The following is a 22,099-nucleotide window of genomic DNA, read 5'->3' on the forward strand; positions in this document are numbered from 1 at the left end:
GCCGTAACAGTTGTCTATAAAGACAAACAATACTGGGTGAGACTGCCATGGAAGTTGAATCATTCACACAACTTCCAGTTAATTATTTCATGGCAGCCTCTCAATTACAGTCTCAATTAATACGGCTGAAGAAACAGCCAGATAAATTGAACATGTATCATCAATTAATTCAACAACAACTCAATAGTAAATTTATCGAAGTTGTTGATAATGATAACCGAAAAACAGGTCACTATTTACCCCATCACGCTGTGGTGAAAGATTCATTAACAACGCCAATACGTATTGTCTTCAACTGTAGTGCCAAAGTGAAGGCGAACACCGTGTCCTTGAATGAATGTCTCCAAACGGGACCTAGCCTGACACAAAGGCTATATGATGTATTATTACGATTCCGCACTGGTATTTTCGCTTATACCGCTGATATCAGTAAAGCTTTCCTTAGAGCAGGCTTGCAAGAAGAGGATCGTAATTACACCAAATTTCTCTGGATTAAGGACCCACTGGATCCTGACAGTGACGTCATAACCTACCGGTTTGCCTCTGTGCTATTCGGTGCGACTTCTTCACCGTTTCTACTTCAAGCCACAATAGATACACATTTGAAGAAGTCAAATATCCCTTATAAAACGGAGATCAGTGACAACTTGTATGTCGATAATTTCCAGGGAACTACAAATGACAAATCTAAATTGGTAGAAATTTACCATGAGGCTAACCGTGAGTTGTTAGGAGCCAATATGCCACTACAATCATGGGCCTCAAACAATAAATCATTAAACCAGATAATTGAGAAAGAATTTCTGGGTTATCAGGTGCCTAATCAATTAAAGGTTCTGGGCGTGGAATGGAACACAGGTACTGACGAGATGAATGTCAAGTCAGTACAAACCAATAATTCTTCCCTTACCATGAGAAAATTACTCTCATATGTCAGTCAACCATTTGACCCTTTAGGCTTACTTAGTCCTATATTATTAAGGGGCAAACTCCTCATGCAGGAATGCTGGCAGAAACATATGAGATGGGATGATCCGTTGCCAGTTGAGTTGCAAGATAAATGGCAGATACTCACAACGGATTTCAATCAATTAGGTGTTTTGAAATTTCCTCGTAATGCTTCAGGACAAAACTTAAGCACAAATTTGCACGTTTTTTGCGATGCCTCTGGCAAAGCGTATGCAGCCTACTTAGTTAATAGTGCACAATCAATTTTACTCACATCTAAAGCAAGAGTTGCTCCAATCAAGAAGAGATCTTTACCTCAAATGGAGTTAACTACTTTGCTGGTAGGAGTACGATTGGCTCATTGCCTGACCAAGACACTCAATAATATCCACTTTGATGAAATCGTAGTGTGGTCAGACAATGAGGCAGTCTTACAATGGGTAAGAAATAACAACAATAAAACTCCCTACGTTAGTAATCATGTTAGGGGAATTCATGAATTATCTGCTGGATATAAATTCAGACATGTCCCCACTAAGGACAATCCTGCAGATTACTTATCACGAGGGTTAACATTAAAACAACTAATCAAGTCTTCGATGTGGTTTAATGGACCTTCACGGCTTGTCAGTGGTCAGTGGCCCAAACAGAAGCCACAAGTCACAGTGACCAATATCACTACTCCCATGAAAGAACCAGAACCTCATCGAATCTCAGCTATTAATCCTCACAATTATTCCAACTTAAGTAAGTTATTAAGAGTGACAGCACATGTGTTTGACTTTCTTGCTAAGATAGGAATCAGGCATAAGTTTCCCAATCGTATCCTCTACTGGATCCAACGTGCACAACAAGAGACGTATGGAAGTGAATATGAAAATCTTCCAGATAAATTAACCAAGTCTCTAGGTATCTGGTATGATACCAACACTCATAATATATTAAGGTGTGGAGGACGTTTGCTTCATGCAAAAATTGATTTGGATACAAAGAATCCGATCCTTCTACCACGTCACCACATTATTACCAAACTTCTAGTTTTACATCATCATCAATATGGTACTTTACATGGTGGAGTGTTAGACACTCTCACCGACCTAAGACAGAAATATTGGCTTCCTCAAGGTCGTCAAACTTTCAAATCAATCATTAAGTTCTGTGTAATCTGCAAAAGATACGACGGTCGAGTGTGTCCTTACCCAGGACCTCCACCACTCCCTAAGGAGAAAGTAGTCCATCTTCCTCCCTTTGAGACCACTGGTGTCGATTACACAGGAGCCTTGCTTCTCACTGGCACTCCAAATAAGATACCAGTGAAAGCTTATATTTGCCTCTTCACGTGTGCTACCACACGAGGCGTACATCTAGAAGTGACTTCTGACATGAGTGCCGAAGCCTTCATCCAAGCTTTTCGTAGATTTGCAGCTCGCAGATCCTGTCCCAAACTAATGATATCTGATAATGGTTCAAATTTTGTGGCAGAAGCCTGCCTACGAGAGATATGGAATCATTCAGAAGTGCAGTCTGTCATGAAGAGACGACAATGCCACTGGAAATTTATTGCTCCTAGAGCCCCCTGGCAAGGTAGGTTCTACGAACGTATGATAGGGACTGTCAAGAAATGTTTAAGGAAGACCTTGCATCGACAGACAATTAGTTTCTCTGAACTCCAAACACTCGTCGTGGAAATTGAGGCGCGAGTCAACAATCGCCTTTTAAATTACCTATCAGATTACTTCTCACAGAGAGAACCCCTGAGTCCCTCACATTTGATACATGGAGGCCTGCTGAGCCCTCTTATACCTTTAGCAGAAGAGGATCCCGTCGACCCTTCCATGTAACTAGGAGTGACTTAGTGGAAAGTTACCACCATCTCTCGAGAGTAATTGAAAGGTGGAATGAGGTGTGGACTCGAGAGTACCTCACAGCTCTACGAGAGTACCACTATGGAGCTTCGAGCCCCTATAATAAAGTTCAACTCAAACCAGGAGACCTACTACTGATTGACAGTGATGGACCAAGGTCAGAATGGCCTATAGGCAAAATTGTCTCTATCCACCCAGATCACTAAGGCATCCTGAGAGTAGTACGGGTGTTGTGCCGAGACACTACTACCCTAAAAACATTAGAGAAGTTGGTACCTCTCGAATTAGCAGAACGAGAGTGTTTAGCAGAACCAACTTCACCAACAGTTTCCGAGGACAACAATTCTGATCCACCGAGCACCCGCCCACCTAGAGCAACTGCTCAACAATGTAAACGGAAACTACAAGCCTCTTATAGCTCTGACTAAGAGTAAATAATTTCCCATCCAATTTGAGTAATCATGATGATGCTGTGTTGTAATGTCAAGTAACAAATCCGTTACAAGTCACAATGACCCAGGACATTTACCTCATGGTGGATTCTCAGTTACCTTAAATTGTATGATTTAATCCTTAATTTGTTTGTGTAGGCTATCAACTATAACATTATTCCATCTAGACCATCTATGAGTTTGCAAAACTTTAAGACTTAGTAACATAACCGTTACACGTCATCGCGACATCAGTCAAGGAGTACATTGTAGGCTTTAGTAGTTATTAACTTAAGATGATTCACAATTCCATGTTTACATTTAACATGAGTTCCTTTACAAGATTTAAAGTTTTGTATGTCCTTTACAATTACGGGACATCCGTTATGCATGTACTATCGTACTAACATACTAACATTAATACTAACTTCGGGATAGGTACGTCAGTACTCAACATTGAACTGCGACCCGAGATTTTCCCCCCCTCCGGAGTTATGTCGGAAATTTCCAACACTAACAAACTACCATTGTATTATAATACATCATTATTATATACTTACTACAGTAGTTATTAATTTCACTAACGGTAGTGTCAATCTAACTTAATATTTCTTTATCCGCGCATTAGTGCTAGAATTCTTACGACATCGAGTAGCAAGAATGCGCCAGATAATGTCTATCTAGACACGTTTATTACCAATATGTTAGAGAATTGAATGTGGTTCTCTAAAATTATCAGTATTCCGTGTAATAATTAACTACGGATAATATAGCTCCCAATAATCCAAAAATCGAGAGTTATTAACTGAAATTATTATCTAGTAGCAGTTTTATCTGTTACGTACGACTGCTATGGAGAGAATAGACATCCTCTCCATTTCTCGTTTAACACCATCTAACGAGAATATGATATTATTTAATTCCCTATAATTGCAACCCAGTTCTCATTAGCGTATTACATCAGTAATTAAGCGGAAAAGAGTTATCTGTGATTAGTAATTTCTGTTGTGAATGCGAGAGACGGGTTGAGGGAGGGCGGAGATGCCATTGCGCACGAGGCATTCCTGGCGATGAGAGAGGCGAGACGCGTGGTAGTGACTGAAGAGATTTCCAACAAGAATTACGTTGCAACTACACCAATAGTCACCAATTACCTCCCCACGTGTTCTACAGTGCCTTGCCAGTTAATAACGCGTCAACAATTGAAGCCACGGCCCATAATTACGCATGCACAGCAGTGGACGCCTGGGACTGGCAGACGCGGTTTTGGCAGACCTTAGTATTTGATACGCTCATGTTAAGTATACCAATCTTGTTTGATGCATCACTCTGGGTTGTATATTTGTGGGTAGTCTGCCGTAACGAAGAATGAACAACAAACACACAACGTTAGTTGATTTTCTTAATTTATTTCAACTTTAATGAATACTTGAAATAATTCGTAGCCTAATAAAATGCTACTTAAATTTCCCTGATTGCAGCGTGTATACGAGGATTGGACAAGTTGTTTAACTTCATTCGTGATATTCACTTCAGGTTCTTTCTTTATTGGGATCCTGTGACCACGAGGACGAATGACGAAATGGAGTTACAGAAGTCGTCTTACAGCTAAGATACCTATTTCGTATTAATTTAGCTAAAATTATTACTGATTTCAATATAATTCATATAGGATCTTTACAGTAAATAATTTACTGCCAGAATTTATGACTTGGTAATTAAGGTGTTTGCTCTTACTTTTGCTCAATAATTCATAGTCTTTAATATTCATTATTTGAGGTATCATATCTTTGAATCTATTTTAGCTTAGTTTTGCTATGTTACTAACTCAACAATGAACTAGTGACGAACCACACTGGTTCCTACATATATATGAACTTCTAGAAATACCTGACCCCCCCCCCCCATGTTAATATTTAATGTGGCTTTGACTTTAATTAATTAATAATACAGTCTATTCATTTTTTTCAAGTGATTATTCATTTAATTATTATCCATAGGCACTGGTTCTCTAGTGTCAATCTAATAATCACCATTATTCGTTTTCCCTCTTTTCTCAAAAGTGGGTGGTCCTTCGATTTATTTAATCATAATAATCAAATAATTTAATATATGAGTTCAAGCCCCAGATAACCCAACATAGGGTGCCACGTGTGGCTCTATGAGAACGCTGAGAAGAGTGGTCTGGGGGTGTGGTCTGTACTCCATTGTATTCACTTAGTTGTGCTTGTGGGGGTTGAGCTTCGGCTCTTTGGTTCCGCCTCTCAACTGTCAATCAACTGGTTTACAGAATCCTGAGCGGGGATTCATTCTGCTGGGAGAGGTCTGTGGGGGAGAGGTCTGTGGGGAGAGGTCGGTGGGGAGGGGTCTGTGGGGAAAAGTCTGTGGGGAAAGGTCTGTGGGGAAAGGTCTGTGGGAAGTGGTGAGTGTCGGTCTGCCAGAGACTACTGTCTACTATTCAATTATTTTGTTTATAGCGTGACAGCCGCGGACAGCTGCAACGGTCAAGACTTCACACTCGCACACGCACGCACACACACACGCACGCACACGCTTCCTCCTAACGCACAACCAATCATTGCAAGCAGTACTATACCCAACTCGCCTCTGCATCGTACACCAACAGAAACAATTAAAAAAAAGAATGCTCTGAAAACTGAGGCAACATTGTCTCTGGGAAGAGCCAAAATGATATGGTATACCAATGAAGATGGAGATACAAATAAAGAAGAGGAAGTAAAAGAGTTAGAGAAAATGATACGGATATTCATGCAATGCTGGAAACCAAGATATAATATGATCCTGGATGCAATGTCTCCAGGGGCATACAGGGGTAATAAGAAAGGAAACAGAGATGGGGAGAAGGTTGTTGTATTCATAGTGAGAAGAAAGTGGAAGTTGCAAACTTAAAGTTAATTCAAATGCATACACGGACTATACATCACTGGAACTCTGTGACAGAAGACTGGAAAAAAGATAGTGATGTTGGTAATGCCACTCCACAGCAAGCAACACAAGACTCAGGCAGGAATATGAGGATAAATCATGTATAGATGAACTGCAAAGGGCAGCATTAGCCTCACTCCGAATGAGATCTAAACTACTGTAAACATGTGTGACTCAAGTCATGGAGAAATAGACTAGGAATTGAGAAGCTTCCATAATGGGAAAGAAACATGGGCAACAAAATTAGTAGAAGTTTTGGAGAGGAACGTCTTAACACAGCTTATAAAAGATGACAAAAGAAAAATGGCCGGTTGGGGAGACGTACCTTGACTACTAGATGTGATCTTAACCCAAAATGAGGAAGATATCTAACATTTCGAACATGAAATACCACTAAGAGACAGGGACCACTGTGTCCTGGTCTTTAACAATATGGTCGAATTAAAAACAAATCAGACAAGGGTCAAGGGGGTAAGGGAGAGAGTAGACTACAGAAATGAGAACTACAGGAAAATAAGAGAGTACCTGATAAATGTGTAATGCGAGGTAGAACTACGAGGAAAACTGCCCAAGGAATGATGAATCAAGTCAAGATGCATTTCGGCAATCAGGGAAAATAGTTCGAGGGAATATAGCAACCAATGGTTTGATGGACAAAGCTAAACGATTGTTGAAATGCATCTTGACTTGGTCCATCATGCAACAGACCTAGGAACGAATACGTCAAAATGAGAGGAGGATAGCATGTGCTGCATACTCTACAATGATTGGAGGAAGTCACCATGTTAAAATAGGAGTCTGTGACTGGAGGAAGCGGAACAGTTCCCAACTCCCGGATTGGTTTGTGGAACCTCGTTCCTCTCCCACTGTCCCGAGATCTCCAAGAGCCGAGGAGACGACCCAGACTAAGCAGCCGGTCGTGTTCGGTCGTGTTCTCCTGTGAAGCAACGTCTTGGCTCACGTGACAGCCCGTCCTCATAAACAAAGACCCAAAGTCCATTCTATCCACCCGCTGCTTATGAATGAAAAACGGTTTACACACGACTCACAACTGATGACGTTCGAACACTTCTGGAACAAGTGCTTGCATAAAACGCTTTGACCAGGAGGCAAAACGTACCCAAGAACCCCCCTACTTCACACACCCTCCATGCTGGCTCGTCGTCAACCAGCAAACTACCCATCCCAGCCTGCCTGCTCCTGATTGGTGACTCACCGACTGCGCACCTGCACACTGCACCTCAGCGCCATCTACATGAGTCGACGTCTGAGCCTGACCAGCCATCAACTTCAGAATATTCTTTGTGCTCTTAGAGTTGACATCTCTCTCTGGCATACTAAGCTCTCTGGCTTTTGTATACTAAGGGAGGTCTCAGCTAAAGCCAATATTCTCAGCACCATTTCACATTATATTACTTAATCTATTGTGTTTTTGCATTTATCTATGTCATTTTATTGCACCAGTCATCTACCCGAGATTTGTCTTTATTTTCATTTATGTTTAAAGTAAATATATTAAAGTTTCATTGTTCATACTTTGTGTATTACGTGTTCCTCCCTCTAACTTACCACAGACAACAGGCAAGCAGTCTATCTTTTTTTTGTAAGTGTGACCAGGCATTGACACCTGCCATTGGAGGACTGCCGAACATCTATACTCCAACACTTTCCCGGCACATTTAATGGGGGCCTATCCGGGAGCTTCATTCAGGTACTAGTACCCGAACGTCTATTTGTGGTAAGCATACTTCGCTTTGCTAATGTTGCTTTTGAATATTATCATTAATTTTCATATTTATATGGTGCTGTGTGTATTGAGCATTCCGAGAGTAGCATATGGTGAGTGTGGGATAACTTTGGATTACGTGGTGACTGTAGGCCGCAGTCATTCTCCTAATTGGTCATCTCTCCCTCCGTGTTATTACTCGTGTTTACCACCTTTTGTCCCTAGGATATTTCTCACATTATCGGCAGATCATCATTGTGGTACCCTGGTACTTTGTTTTGTCTTCGGGTCAAAGCACCCTATCTTCTGCAATCCGACCGAAGGAGGATAGGAGGGCCATAGTTCCTCTAGCACGGACTACGTTGCTGAGTTGGGACCTCAGCAGCAGTTCTCGTCACCAGTTAACACTCGCACCCCTACACGTCGGTCAGAGATGATGATATTTACTTTGGTAGGGAATTAGCTTTCTTTTTACAGAGCACAAAGTTCGCTAATTCTGTAAGTATCATATTCATTTAGTGGGAAACCCTTGCTTATGTCCTATAGAGACTCGGCAAGGTATGCCTACATTCTTGGACTACCTAATTCACTTTTGGAGCAATTAAATGTTTCATTTGTTTTAGAAACTCAGTTTCACTTACTTAGTAGGATTTTCTTGCCCTTATTCTCTTACACTGAGCACCGGGTACAAGATTTCCTGCAACTTTGCTTGACTAATCATTCACCATCCTATAATTAAAGTTAATTATTAAAGATTAAAATTCCACAGGATAGTTACCAGTTGCCACATTATCCTGTTTCTGACATTTACCATATCACAACTCTATTCGTTGTACATGTATTTGCTATCTTTCACAATGTTTCGTCTACAAGCTTTCCGTAACGATCCAGCAGGTGAAATAGGGACCTTATGTCGTGCCATGAGGACTGAATTACAAACTCTTGCACACGAGTATCAACTAGATGTTCCCCATGGAGCCAACAAAAATGAATTGCATAACTTAACCATGGATCACTACTTAGATGAAGGGACAATTGACTCTGAAACTCACGAAACTTATTCTATTGCAGATAAACATGACTTGGCAACTATGAAACTCAAACTAGAACTTGCAAAGCTCGAGAGGGAGCAACAGCAAGCAGCTCTTCAAATGAAGGAACGCGAGGCGACCCTGAGGGAAAGAGAAGTTGCAATAAGGAAAGAAGAACAAGAAAGAGAGGCTGCCCTGGCTAAAAAAGCTCTACAACTGAGGAAAGAGGAAGCTGCAATGAGAAAAGAAGAATAAGAACGTGAGACTGTACTACTCAGAGAGCGTGAGCGAGTACAGCTTGAAGCAAAACATCGTCACCTGGAGATGCATCGCGAGCATGATAAAAAGCAAGCGGATATGGCTATAGAATGTTGTCAACGAGAACTCGCGTTGGAGACTACACACTACAGTCAACGCCAGCAAGCTACCGCCAGTCTTCCAGTAAGTTTCAATATCTCCCATGCAAGTAAGTTGATGTCACCATTTGTAGAGACAGAGATTGATGTCTTTTTTACCACCTTTGAGACCCTAGCTAATCAACTTAGCTGGCCTGTTGATCAATGGTCTACCCTTCTCAGAGTGCATCTTACAGGTAGACCTGCAGTTACTCTCAGTACCTTTGCGTCTGAGAATGACTACCAGACCTTGAAGCAAGCAGTTTTAGACGCCTACCTTCTCTCCACCGAAAGCTACAGACGAAAATTCCGTGATCATCTTAAGGCAAGTACCACCACCTTTCTAGAATTTGCCAATACAAAGAAACGATATTTCATGAAATGGCTGGAAGCAGCACATGTCTCTACATTTGCAGAACTCATCAACCTCATGCTAGTTGAGGAATTCTTGAGACGTGTTCCCCCTTCCGTCCGTTTATATCTAGCAGATAAAGAAGAAACCGACTACATCAAATGTGCGAAGTCGGCTGACACCTACAGCCTCATCCACCGGCTGACACCATCACCACCTCGCAGTAAGAAGTCTTGGTACAGTTACGATAAAGTGAGTACAGAGGAAGCGAGCTCACAATTGTATTGTAAGTATTGCAAACTCTATGGACATACCATAGATAGATGTGTGAAGGCTCAATACAAGAGCAATGAATCTACTAAACCCAAACAGACTCCTCCTAAGTCCGGTAAGCCTGTAATGAATGTTGGTGTTCATGTTAATGATCTTTCTCTCTTCAGCAAACACCTGTATCCTGGAACTGTCTCTACCAACTGTACAGATTCGAAGGGGCGTTTCAAATTGAAGATCTTGAGGGACACAGCGGCTCTTCAGTCCATTATGATGAAATCGGCTGTGCCTAACGTCACCTACACCGGGGAAACCGTCCTTATCACTGACCTCACTGCTACCACTCCATATCCACTCGCCAGAGTCCATCTGGATTGTCCCTTCATGACTGGTGAAGTCCAAGTCGCCATCAGGGAAAAGCCTTTTCCCATGCCTGGAGTGCAACTTCTCCTGGGCAACGACTTGGCAGAAGATCTGCAACCGTCCAACCTGATCATCACGGACAAACCCCAGGTGTGTACTTCTGTAAAGGATAATCCAATCTTTGAATATGTTCCAGCAGAGGTTCAAGAAAGTGATAAAGTTTCTCCTCTGGTTTTGGTGACCACCCGTGCACAAGCTGCACGACCGCAACCAGCTGATTCTACTGCTACCGCTGTCCCTCAAGACCCTCAGAATCTACCCCCAAATCTTACCAGTTTAGAGTTCCGTAAGTTACAGAGGGAAGATCAATCATTAACACCATTATTCTTCCAGGCTGAGACACAACCTGACAGTATCCCTGGGTTCTTCCTAGAGAATGAGTTGCTCTACCGCAGATACAGACCCAGCAAGCTGAAGGAGGATGACGATCGGGCCAATGTCGAACAACTAGTGATTCCCACCAGCATACGGCCCGATATTCTACACCTGGCCCACGGAGCTCTTTCTCACTATAGTTTCAACAAAGCCTACCACGGAATTAGACAAGATTACTACTGGCCAGGTATGGCAAAAGACGTTAAAAAATACGTACAACAGTGTCATATATGTCAGATGGCATGTAAACCTAACATCTCTATTCCCCAGGCTCCACTAAAACCCATCCAGGTGCCTGTGGAACCTTTCCACAGACTCATCATAGACTGTGTTGGTCCTTTACCCCGGACCAGTTCTGGCAACGCATATATATTAACTATCATGTGTCCTACCACCAGATTCACCATAGCAGTTCCAGTAAAGAACATTACGGCTGCTACAGTGGTGAAACACCAATTGAAGATCTTCACCCAGTATGGATTTCCAAGAGAGGTTCAAAGTGACTGTGGCACCAACTTCACCAGTGATCTCTTCAAGAAGACACTGGAGGAGTTCAACATCACACAGGTACTGTCCAGCCCCTATCATCCTGCTTCACAGGGTTCTCTTGAACGTAATCATCAGACTATTAAAGCACTCCCAAAGAAATTCTGCAATGAGACCTCGAAGGACTGGGATAAACAACTTGATCTCATTATGTGCATTTTCAGAAGTCTCCCCAATGAGTCTCTAGGAATATCTCCTTATGAGATGCTCTACGGACGTAAGTGCCGTACTCCTCTCAAAGCTTTCAAGGACTCTCTACGTCATGCCACCTTCAGTGACCCTCAGAATGTGCCCCAGTTTCTTCAAAACTTAAAACACATTCTAGAGAGAGAGTACGTATATTTGCTAATGACAATCTATTGAAAGCCCAGGAGAGGATGAAGACTCATTTTGACCAAAGCAGCAAATTAAGGAAATTTAAACCAGGAGACTTCGTGTTGGCATATTTTCCTATCCCAGGTTCTCCATTGCAAAACAAGTTTTCAGGACCCTACCGCAGCATTAAGGAGTGCAGAAACAACAACAACTACGTTCTTGAGACTCCAGATAGGCGGCGGAAGACCCAGCTGTGCCACGTCAACCTCCTTAAGCAGTATCAAGGAATTCCCCCCACTGTGTTGGTATCAGTCTCTACATTTAAAGGTCCATACCTCCACAGTGAAACCTTCCCTGCTTCTCCCAAATGCACTAACACTGAGTCGGTGCTTTCAAAATCGGAAATCCTACCTAATCTTCATCCCAATTTACAGGACTATAATAGTGCTCCTTTGCCATGTTCTAATCCTATTCTCGCCTCGCCAGATATCACGAAGCCTTTCATCATCCATGTCGACGCCAGTGGTACCGGCATCGGGGGTGACCTGATGCAACAACGAGGCGAGGAGATTCTACCTGTTAGCTACTACAGCACGATCGAAAGGGAGCTACTAATCGTCCTGAACTTGCAGCACTTCGAACCATACCTGAAAAGTGCTCGGTCTACCACCATCTACTCGGACCACAATCCCCTACACTTCCTGCAGCAAGCCTAATTCAACAATCGACGGCTTCTACGATGGGCTTGATATCTGCAGAATTTCAACCTGGAGATCTCTACATCAAGGGGTCTGACAACATCATAGCAGACGCCCTCTCCAGAGTCTATGAGGTAGAGGCTGCTCCACCTACCACTCTACCTCCTGAAGATGTAACTTCACCCGGAACTGCAGGCTTCAGGGGAGAGTTGTGACGATAATCTCTTTCAAGAGAGATTGAACCTGCTCTTCCCTACTTAAAGTTACGTCAATTCTAAAAGTACAAGATGCTACATTCAAGATACATCACCGGTAGCACAAAACGTTTTGACCAGGAGGCAAAACGTACCCAAGAACCCCCTTACTCCACACACCCTCCATGCCGGCTCGTCGTCAACCAGCAAACTATCCATCCCAGCCTGCCTGCTCCTGATTGGTGACTCGCCGACCGCGCACCTGCACACTGCACCTCAGCGCCATCTACATGAGTCGACGTCTGAGCCTGACCAGCCATCAACTTCAGAATATTCTTTGTGCTCTTAGAGTTGACATCTCTCTCTGGCATACTAAGCTCTCTGGCTTTCGTATACTAAGGGAGGTCTCAGCTAAAGCCAATATTCTCGGCACCATTTCACATTATATTACTTAATCTATTGTGTTTTTCCATTTATCTTTGTCATTTTATTGCACCAGTCATTTACCCGAGATTTGTCTTTATTTTCATTTAAGTTTAAAGTAAATATATTAAATTTTCATTGTTCATACTTTGTTGTTTTACGTGTTCCTCCCTCTAACTTACACAGACAACAGGCAAGCAGTCTATCTTTTTTTTGTAAGTTTGACCAGGCATTGACACCTGCCATTGGAGGACTGCCGAACATCTATACTCCAACACTTTCCTGTCACAATATATATATATATATATATATATATATATATATATATATATATATATATATATATATATATATATATATATATATATATATATATATATATATATATATATGAAGGGAGTACCACCTCTAGCTGGAAGAAGGGGGACCCATAGCCTCGGAGGAAACCACGCATAACGCATTAGAGGGAATGTTTAGATCCCCTCCAATACAGTTTCTGTGTGCTTTTCTCCTACCACCCCCTTCCTTGAATATTTTTTGTGCTTTATTATGCATTTGATGGTTACAAGATATACATGGGTTGATACAAAAATAATAATGCAAAAAGGTGCTTAAAGGTTATGGATCTCTTGAAGAACACAACAATGGGAAACATTGATGAATGTCACAGACGGGTTCGATCATTGTTGCAAGTCAAACACTTCTTCGAATTCCTCTGAAGTTGGACTAGTGCCCAAGACGCAACAGGCATTTCCCCTCTGAATCGCAACACTGAGGCGCTGGAACAAGAAACTTTTTGCTCTCTGGTCTTTTGTAGCGCTGATCAATTTGTCCCCCAATTCCTTCAGGAACTTCAATGCACATTTTCCCCACGAACCGAGGGTCTCCGAGCCGATCGGAACAAAGCTGTAGCAGTGTGCCAGACCTCTGTATTTAATAATTTTCTGCGATTCCCTGAAAGAGGCAGCACCACCGCTTTCACGTGTGCTGTAGTGGAGGTAGGTACTGGCCAGTGTGGCAGCGCACGTGTAGTCCCATACCACTTGCTTACCATCCTTCCAAGGTAGCAAGGTGACCCCATCAGGGCGCTTCTGAGGGTCGTTAGGTCTGGATAAGTGTGGTTCTCTTTGTGCCGGGCAGCGGGCTGTGGCGAGGCTCCTCTTGATGATGTCGTTGACTTCTTCATGTCTTGCAATTTTACCCTGTGATTTACGACATACCAGACCATGACGACCATATTGGTCTGCCATCGCAGTTCCGCAGATGCACCTATGTTCGGTGAGGATGGGGGCGGCAAGGCGAAGGGCAACTCCAATGCGGAGAGCGTCATGACTGAGGCGAGTTCCCAGGGCTGCATTGGGCACAGCAAATAAAAAATCCCCGGCGTGGGGTGCTGTTACCGCTAGGAGGCGGGCTTTGTTTTCAGCATCAGCGTTGTCAATCATTGCTGTGACAGTCTTTTCCATTATGGGGCTATCCCAGTGGGCCTGCTTGTGGTCTTTTGTGACTTGTGGTCGGGGTTGAGGGTGTGCAATGGTGTCCCATTGTCTGGCTGCTTCGATGAACGTTTGATCATGAGTTCCCGCTGTCTCTCTCATACGCTCTGGTAGGATCTGCCCTACCAATTCGTTGGCTGCTGTACATGAGGATAAGAATGCTGGCAGTGCTACCTCAGTTGCCTTTCGTATGCCTATCCCTCCAAATCTCACTGGTAGTGTTGCTTGGTCCCACTGACTGTCATCTAAATCTAGGTTGAGCGCCTTCCTGAATATTGACCTGAGGAGCTCATCATATTGATTTAGAAGTGGGTTGCCAAAAGTTGGTGCACACCTTAAGAAGTATGTTAGCCTGGGCAGGGTAAGGCACTTTGTGAGAAGGTAGAGGGCATCGTGGGAGTCCAAGTCCCCAATTCTCTCTTCCATCCTCTTTAGGTCTCTAAACTTTTCGTCAAGGACTGCAGCAATGGCATTGTGGCCCAGAGGTGCTCCGAGTAGTGTGCTGTCGGTAGGTTTAACGACTGAGGCTTCTGGTAGAACTGATTTCACTGCTCTAATGATTACTTCACTAGATGCAATAATTTCGCACTTGGAGGGGCTAAGAACGAGACCCATGGACTCCCCCCGTGTCTTCACCAGCTGTAAGTCTTCTAGCAGGGAATCTTGTGTGCCTGCCAGAGTGCCATCATCCAGGAACCAGATGTTGAGCTCGCTGGACAGTCTGGTTGTAATTTCTCAAACCGCTATGCAAAAGAGGAACGGTGCAAGTGGGTCACCCTGTTGAATTCCCTCTGCTGAGGTCACTTCATGTTTGCCAAACAGGAGGGTTGAGTCTTTGCTGTAGCCTGCTGACACAAACGGGAGAATGCTTGGGCAATGTTCCTGGACTGCAGTGAGGATTGCTTCCCTTTTGACCGAGTTGAAAGCGTTTTTAAAATCTAATTTTACTACTGCCTGGTCTTCAGTAAGAGAGCTAATGTAGGCTCGTGCAGCATGAGCCGCTGCTTCACAGCCTTGGGGGACTCCAAACCCCAGCTGGTTGGGTTGCAGCATGGTGGCTGCTTCCGTTCGGATACTTCTGACAGCAGCCCTTGCAACTAGGCGGCGAAGGGTATTACCAACGGCAATGGGTCTGATTCCTCCCCCCTTCTTTTTGAGGGCACATAGGGATGCACCAAAGAAGAATGGTTTGATTTCATCAGGGATTAACCCGGCGAGGCAGTTGTTGACAAACGTTGTGATTTCTGTCAGGAGCGCTTCTGCAGCTGGGCCAAGAACAGGGTTCACCATTTCCTTCACATGTTGAGGTCTTACCCCTGTGTAGCCTCCTGAGGAGCCCGGGGGAAATGAAACGATAGCTTTATAAACCTCTGACTCCCGGAGGACGAGAGGTTCCTGATTAGGGGCGAGCCTGACCTGTGGGGGAGGTCCACCTACGGCCCTGACGGGGTGTTTTTCTCTCAGTGCTTGGGCTGTGGTTTCATCCCTGGGCAAAATTTTGTCCTCACTTGTGATTAACCTGAGTGCCCCGACTGTATTGCCCTCTTCAATTTTCTTGCTGACTTGGGTACCTAATTTTCTGTTGTCGCTGATTGTCGTACTTGGTCTGCCTCGGCGGTGTTTGGTGTGTTTGGGGAGGCGGACTAGGTTGTCAGCCCTCGGAAAATCCCTAATTGCTTTATTGACGGATGAGGCCAGTGTCTTGCCTCCTCTGTCTGGTACACCTAAGCATGCATTGCCAAAAAGTAACAGATTGTGCCAGGCTTTGATGGTATCAGGTGCAACAAGGTTATTTGACCCTCTGTTGACTTTTGCGATGAGGTCCGTGTATTTCCCTGCAGCAAAAGGGCGAGAGGCCTTTGGGATGTGGGTGAGTGTCCTGGTTGACGTTGCTTTAATTGCCTCTAGCAGGTCGTCTGTTGCAACGTAATCTGTTGCGATTTGTACTGGTGCAACAGGCTCCTGAGTGCTGCCTCATCCCACGGGAGGCCTCCCTGACCCAGGACAGTCACCATGCTGGCGTATGACTCTGGAGACAGAGTTGATGCTGACGATGTTCCCACAACCACTGCATGTGCCACTCCTTTGATTGGCTTCGGGAGGGGTGAGCTGGCTGGTAGCGGCTTCTTCTGCCATCCCCTTAGGTAAAGTGAATGTCACCTTGCACTGGAGTATTTGTCTCTCCCTCCTGGCTGGGGGGGACGAGGTTGTCCCCTATACTATGCGTCATGTCTGGGCAGATGTCTGGGGTGGGTGGGCTCGTGGAGGTGGTGGGTGGGGGTTGGGAGGCTGCGCTGGCCCGGTCTGGGAGGGGGGCCGGGGAGGGGAAGGCGCGACCACCTGATCGTGGGAGGTGGGGGCGGGGGAGCGGAGGACACTGCACCACACGGAGGGGGAGGGGTAGACACTACACAGGTGGAGCGGGCGAGCGGGAGACACTACACTCACTGGGGGGGAGGCACTACACTCAGGGGGTGGGGGGAGGCACTACACTCAGGGGGTGGGGGGAGGCACTACACTCAGGGGGTGGGGGAGGCACTACACTCAGGGGGTGGGGGGAGGGTTGATGTGGCACGTAACACTTGGATAATTTCCTTTTGTCACTAAACACTGGTGAATGTGTCCTGGCTCACTGGGTGTGGTGCTCTCAACACGATACTCACAATGGTCCAGTCACCACAGGACTGGACTCAACTTATCTTTTTCAAGCACTTATTGGCACACTGGTGACCCAGTCTCTTGACCCCCCCACATGTGTCCTTCCACCCTTTCCTGGTGAGGGAGCCGTAGGGCGTGTGGCGTGTGTGGGCGTGGGCTGGCGGTGGGCGTGGGGTGGCGGTGGGCGTGGGGTAGCGGTGGGCGTAGGGTTGCGTGGGGTGACGGTGGTCGTGGGGTGGACGATGGTCGTCGTATATATATATATATATATATATATATATATATATATATATATATATATATATATATATATATATATATATATATATATATATATATATATATATACAATACAATACAATTTTACAATACAATACAATTTTATTTAGGTAAGGTACATACAATAAATATTTACAAGGATTGTTTGACTTATAGGTAGAGCTAGTACATACAATGCCTAAAGCCACTATTACGCAAAGCGTTTCGGGCATAAAATATATATATATATATATATATATATATATATATATATATATATATATATATATATATATATATATATATATAAAGCAACATTTTAGAAACTCTATTACAGCTTACAGATATTTACTTGACGAATCATAAGCCTTATAGCCAACCGCACTCTAGGGGGGCGGGGGTTCCGTAAAGGGGAAACTGTCGATTAAGTAACATTTTCTGGCCTCGTTACGTCAAGGTAATTAGCGTCTTAATAAACCCATCGTTCAGATAACCTGCCAACTGAGGCGTCAATGGTCATGATTTAGAAAAAAATTTCTCGCTTTATATATACTAAAATTTTATACACACTAAACTGTTCAGAAATCTTACCTAGATGGCTTTAGGAGAGGAAGAAGGAAGATCTTACCTAGATGGCTATAAGAGAGGAAGAAGGGAGATCTTACCTAGATGGCTATAGGAGACACAGAAGGAAGATCTGGATCTTCACCCTCGCAGACACCCGCTTAACTCTACTCAGTCACTCCCGTGTAAGCGCAGACGAGCAGACGCAGGTACCAGTCCATATAAGCGAGTCTTCACTATTACACAAACACTAAATGGAGACAAAACACGGACACGACTGCGCACAGACGAGTACCGCAACACACTGAGGGACACGACGGACTGCCTCCTTGACACAAGGGAACTACCAGGCGGACCAACCATTCAGAGGCCATTCGCCCTGGATGACCTTGTTCAGGCCGCCGCCACCAATGACATATTTTAAAAATTTTAAACTTATTCACGTATTTTTATTAATATTTTAACTTTTAGTGTATATTATGGGTGCGTAGCCAGGTTTATGTTAGATTAGGTTAGGTGTTTAGGTTCAGTTGGCAAGTCTAGGCATTTTACCTATCCTCAGGCTGGGTTCGTTTCTATCCATTGGCTGAACTTAACAACGTGTTCGTTAATTTTATCATGTTCATTCCAAACTAAAAATGTTCTCAAATATAGAAAAAAATATGATTATATTGTAATGATAATCTCTTTCAAATGAGATTGAGCCTGCTCTTCTCTACATGAAGTTACATAATTTATTCAAGAATAAGATGCTATCTTCAAGATACGTCTCCCAGTAGCACAAAACGTTTTGACCAGAAGGCAAAACGTATCCAAGACTCACCCCCTACTCCACTCCCTCCACGCCGGCTCGTCATCAACCAGTCAACTACCCATCCCAGCCTGCCTGCTCCTGATTGGTGACTCGCCGACTGCACACCTAAACACTGCACCTCAGCGCCCTCTACCTGAGTCGATGTCTGGGCTTGATCCAGCCATTTAAGTCAGAATATCCTTGTGCTCTCAAGCAGTGAACACTAACTGATATATGTGTATCAGCTGGATGTCTCGCAGCTAGCGAAATATTCTCAGCACCTGATTATTTTTCACCTTTAAACGTTATATTATTGTAGAGTAACTTCATCCCTATTATTCATTTATGTTATATTGTTTTTGACTTGTTCTTTTGCACTGTACATTTCCATGGGATTGTCTTTGTTTATATTTGTTTTCTAGATTAATTAAAGTTTCATTGTTCATATTTTGTGTTTTACGTGTCTATCCTTACTTTACCACAGACAGACAGAAAACAGGCAAGCAGTCTATCTTTTTTTGTTGTTGTAAGTGTGACTAGGCATTGACACCTGCCATTAGAGGACTGCCGAACATCTACACTCCAACACTTTCCCGTCACAATATATTGCCATATTTTGTGTTAACTTCAGTTGCCAATTATTGTATTTTTAGTACGTGGGTGAAGCTTCTTAACCCTTAATCACCCTTAATTGCAAGGGTGACTCCTAACATCATACGTTATGGTGTAATTGACAAAGTACCTTACCTACCTTGTAATGGTTTCGGGGCTTGGCGTCCCTGCGGCCCGGTCCTGGACCAGGCCTCTTCATTGCTGGACTGGTCAACCAGGCTGTTAGACGCAGCTGCTTGCAGCCTGACGTATGAGTTAGTCTAGTTGATCAGGTATTCAATCACATCAGTGTAGATAAACTGTTTAACACGAGTGGGACACGAACAAGGGGACACAGGTGGAAACTTAGGACCCAGATGAGCCACAGGGACGTTAGAAAGAGCTTTTTCAGTGTCAGAGTAGTTAACAGGTGGAATGCACTGGGCAGTGATGTGGTGGAGGCTGACTCCATACACAGTTTCAAATGTAGATATGATAGAGCCCAGTAGGCTCAGGAACCTGTACACCAGTTGACTGACAGTTGAGAGGCGGGACCAAAGAGTTCAATCCCTCCCTCAAGCACAACTAGGTGAGTACACACACACATACACACACACACACACAACATGGCAACCATTAATATTATAGAGAGAGCAGCTTCAGTTGCCTGCAGGAATGGCTCAAGACTCTTAATAATGGGCGATTTCAACCATGGAAAGATAGACTGGGAGAATGGGGACCCACATGGAGGTGCAGATACGTGGAGAGCTAAACTCTTGGAAGTGGCAATAAGGAATTTTCTGAGCCAGCATGTCAAGGAACCCACAAGAGTGAGAGGCAATGATTAACCAGCTAGACTCGACTTGATATTAACCCTGAATGAGTCAGAAATAAGGGAAGTCAAAGTTGAAGCCCCCATAGGAATGAGTGACCACAGTGTACTGACCTTTTAGTACTTGGTGGAGGTAGGGATAACCTATCCAAGGATGGGATCGGAGGGAAAAAGACTGAATTGCCGAAGAGGAAAATATGATGAGATGAGGAACTTCCTCAGGGGAATACCATGGGAAACAGAACTTAGAGACAAGAATGTGCAGGACATGATGGATTTTGTCACCCAGAAGTGCCAGGAAGCTGCAGACAGGTTTATCCCCGTCCTGGGGGTAGAAATAGCATAAGCTACTCTATCCCTTTGAGATGTATTTCTTTCGTGTCTCAATAAACATACTTGAACTTGAATATCCCCGTCCAAAAGGAGAAAAACGAAAAGCAACAGAAAAACCCATGGTTCAACCAGGAATGCAAGGTAGCGAAACAACTGAGTAAAAGAACATGGAGAAACTACAGAAATAACAGAACACCAGAGAGCAGGGAGAGATACCAGAGGGCCAGAAATGAGTACCTCAGAGTGAGGAGGGCAGCAGAGTCACAGTTTGAAAATGACATCGCGAGTAAAGCCAAGATCCAACCAAAGCTGCTCCACAGCCACATCAGAAGGAAAACAGCAGTGAAGGAACAAGTGATGAAGCTGCAAAAAGGAGAGAACAGATACACAGAGAATGACAAGGAAGTGTGTGAAGAACTCAACAAGAGATTCAAGGAGGTCTTCATAATAGAACAAGGAGAAGCCCCTGCACTAAGTGAGGAGGCGGCAAACCAAGCAACCTTGGAGGAATTTGACCTCACCAGTGATGAGGTCAAAAGGTGTCTGCTGGTGCTGGATGTGACAAAGGCTGTTGGGCCTGACAGAATCTCACCATGGATACTAAAGGAAGGTGTAGAAGCACTAAGTGTGCCACACTCTATGGTGTATAACAGGTCACTGGGAACAGGAGACTTACCAGAAAGTTGGAAGACAGCTAACGTGGTCCCAATATACAAGAAGGGTGACAGGCAAGAGGCACTGAACTACAGGCCAGTTTCCTTAACCTGTATACCATGCAAGGGGATGGAGACGATCGTGAGGAAAAGGCTTGTTGAGCATCTGGAGGGAAATAACTTTGTAACGCACCACCAACATGGGTTCAGGGATGGTAAATCGTGCCTCACATGTTTAATAAAATTTTATGACCAGGCAACAAAAATTAGGCAGGAAAGAGAAGGGTGGGCCGACTGCATTTTCCTGGACTGTCAAAAAGCCTTTGACACAGTACCCCATAAAAGGCTGTTAAAAAAGTTGGAGCAACAGGCAGGAGTAAAAGGGAAGGTGCTCCAGTGGATAAGGGAGTACTTAAGCAACAGGAAACAGCGAGTAACGGTGAGGGGGGAGACATCAGAGTGGCGAGATGTCACCAGCGGAGTCCCACAGGGCTCAGTACTTGGACCCATCCTGTTTCTAATATATGTAAACGATCTTCCAGAGGGTATAGACTCATTCCTCTCAATGTTTGCTGATGATGCAAAGATTATGAGAAGAATCAAGACGGATGAAGATAGACAGAGACTACAGGATGACCTGGATAAACTGGAGGAATGGTCTAGAAAATGGCTGCTAAAGTTCAACTCAGGAAAGTGTAAGGTGATGAAATTAGGCGAAGGGAGCAGGAGGCTAAACACAAGGTATCATCTGGGAGGTGAAATCCTGCAAGAGTCAAATAGTCAAAGATTTGGGGGTTGATAACACACCGAACCTGTCCCCAGAGGCCCACATCAAAGGAATATCATCAGCGGCATATGCTATACTGGCCAACATAAGAACTGCCTTTAGAAACTTGTGTACGGAATCTTTCAGAACCCTGTATACCACTTATGTAAGACCAATCCTGGAGTATGCAGCTCCAGCCTGGAGTCCATACCTAGTT

The sequence above is a fragment of the Procambarus clarkii genome, chromosome 76 (genome assembly GCF_040958095.1).
Source record: "Procambarus clarkii isolate CNS0578487 chromosome 76, FALCON_Pclarkii_2.0, whole genome shotgun sequence".
NCBI lineage: Eukaryota > Metazoa > Arthropoda > Malacostraca > Decapoda > Cambaridae > Procambarus > Procambarus clarkii.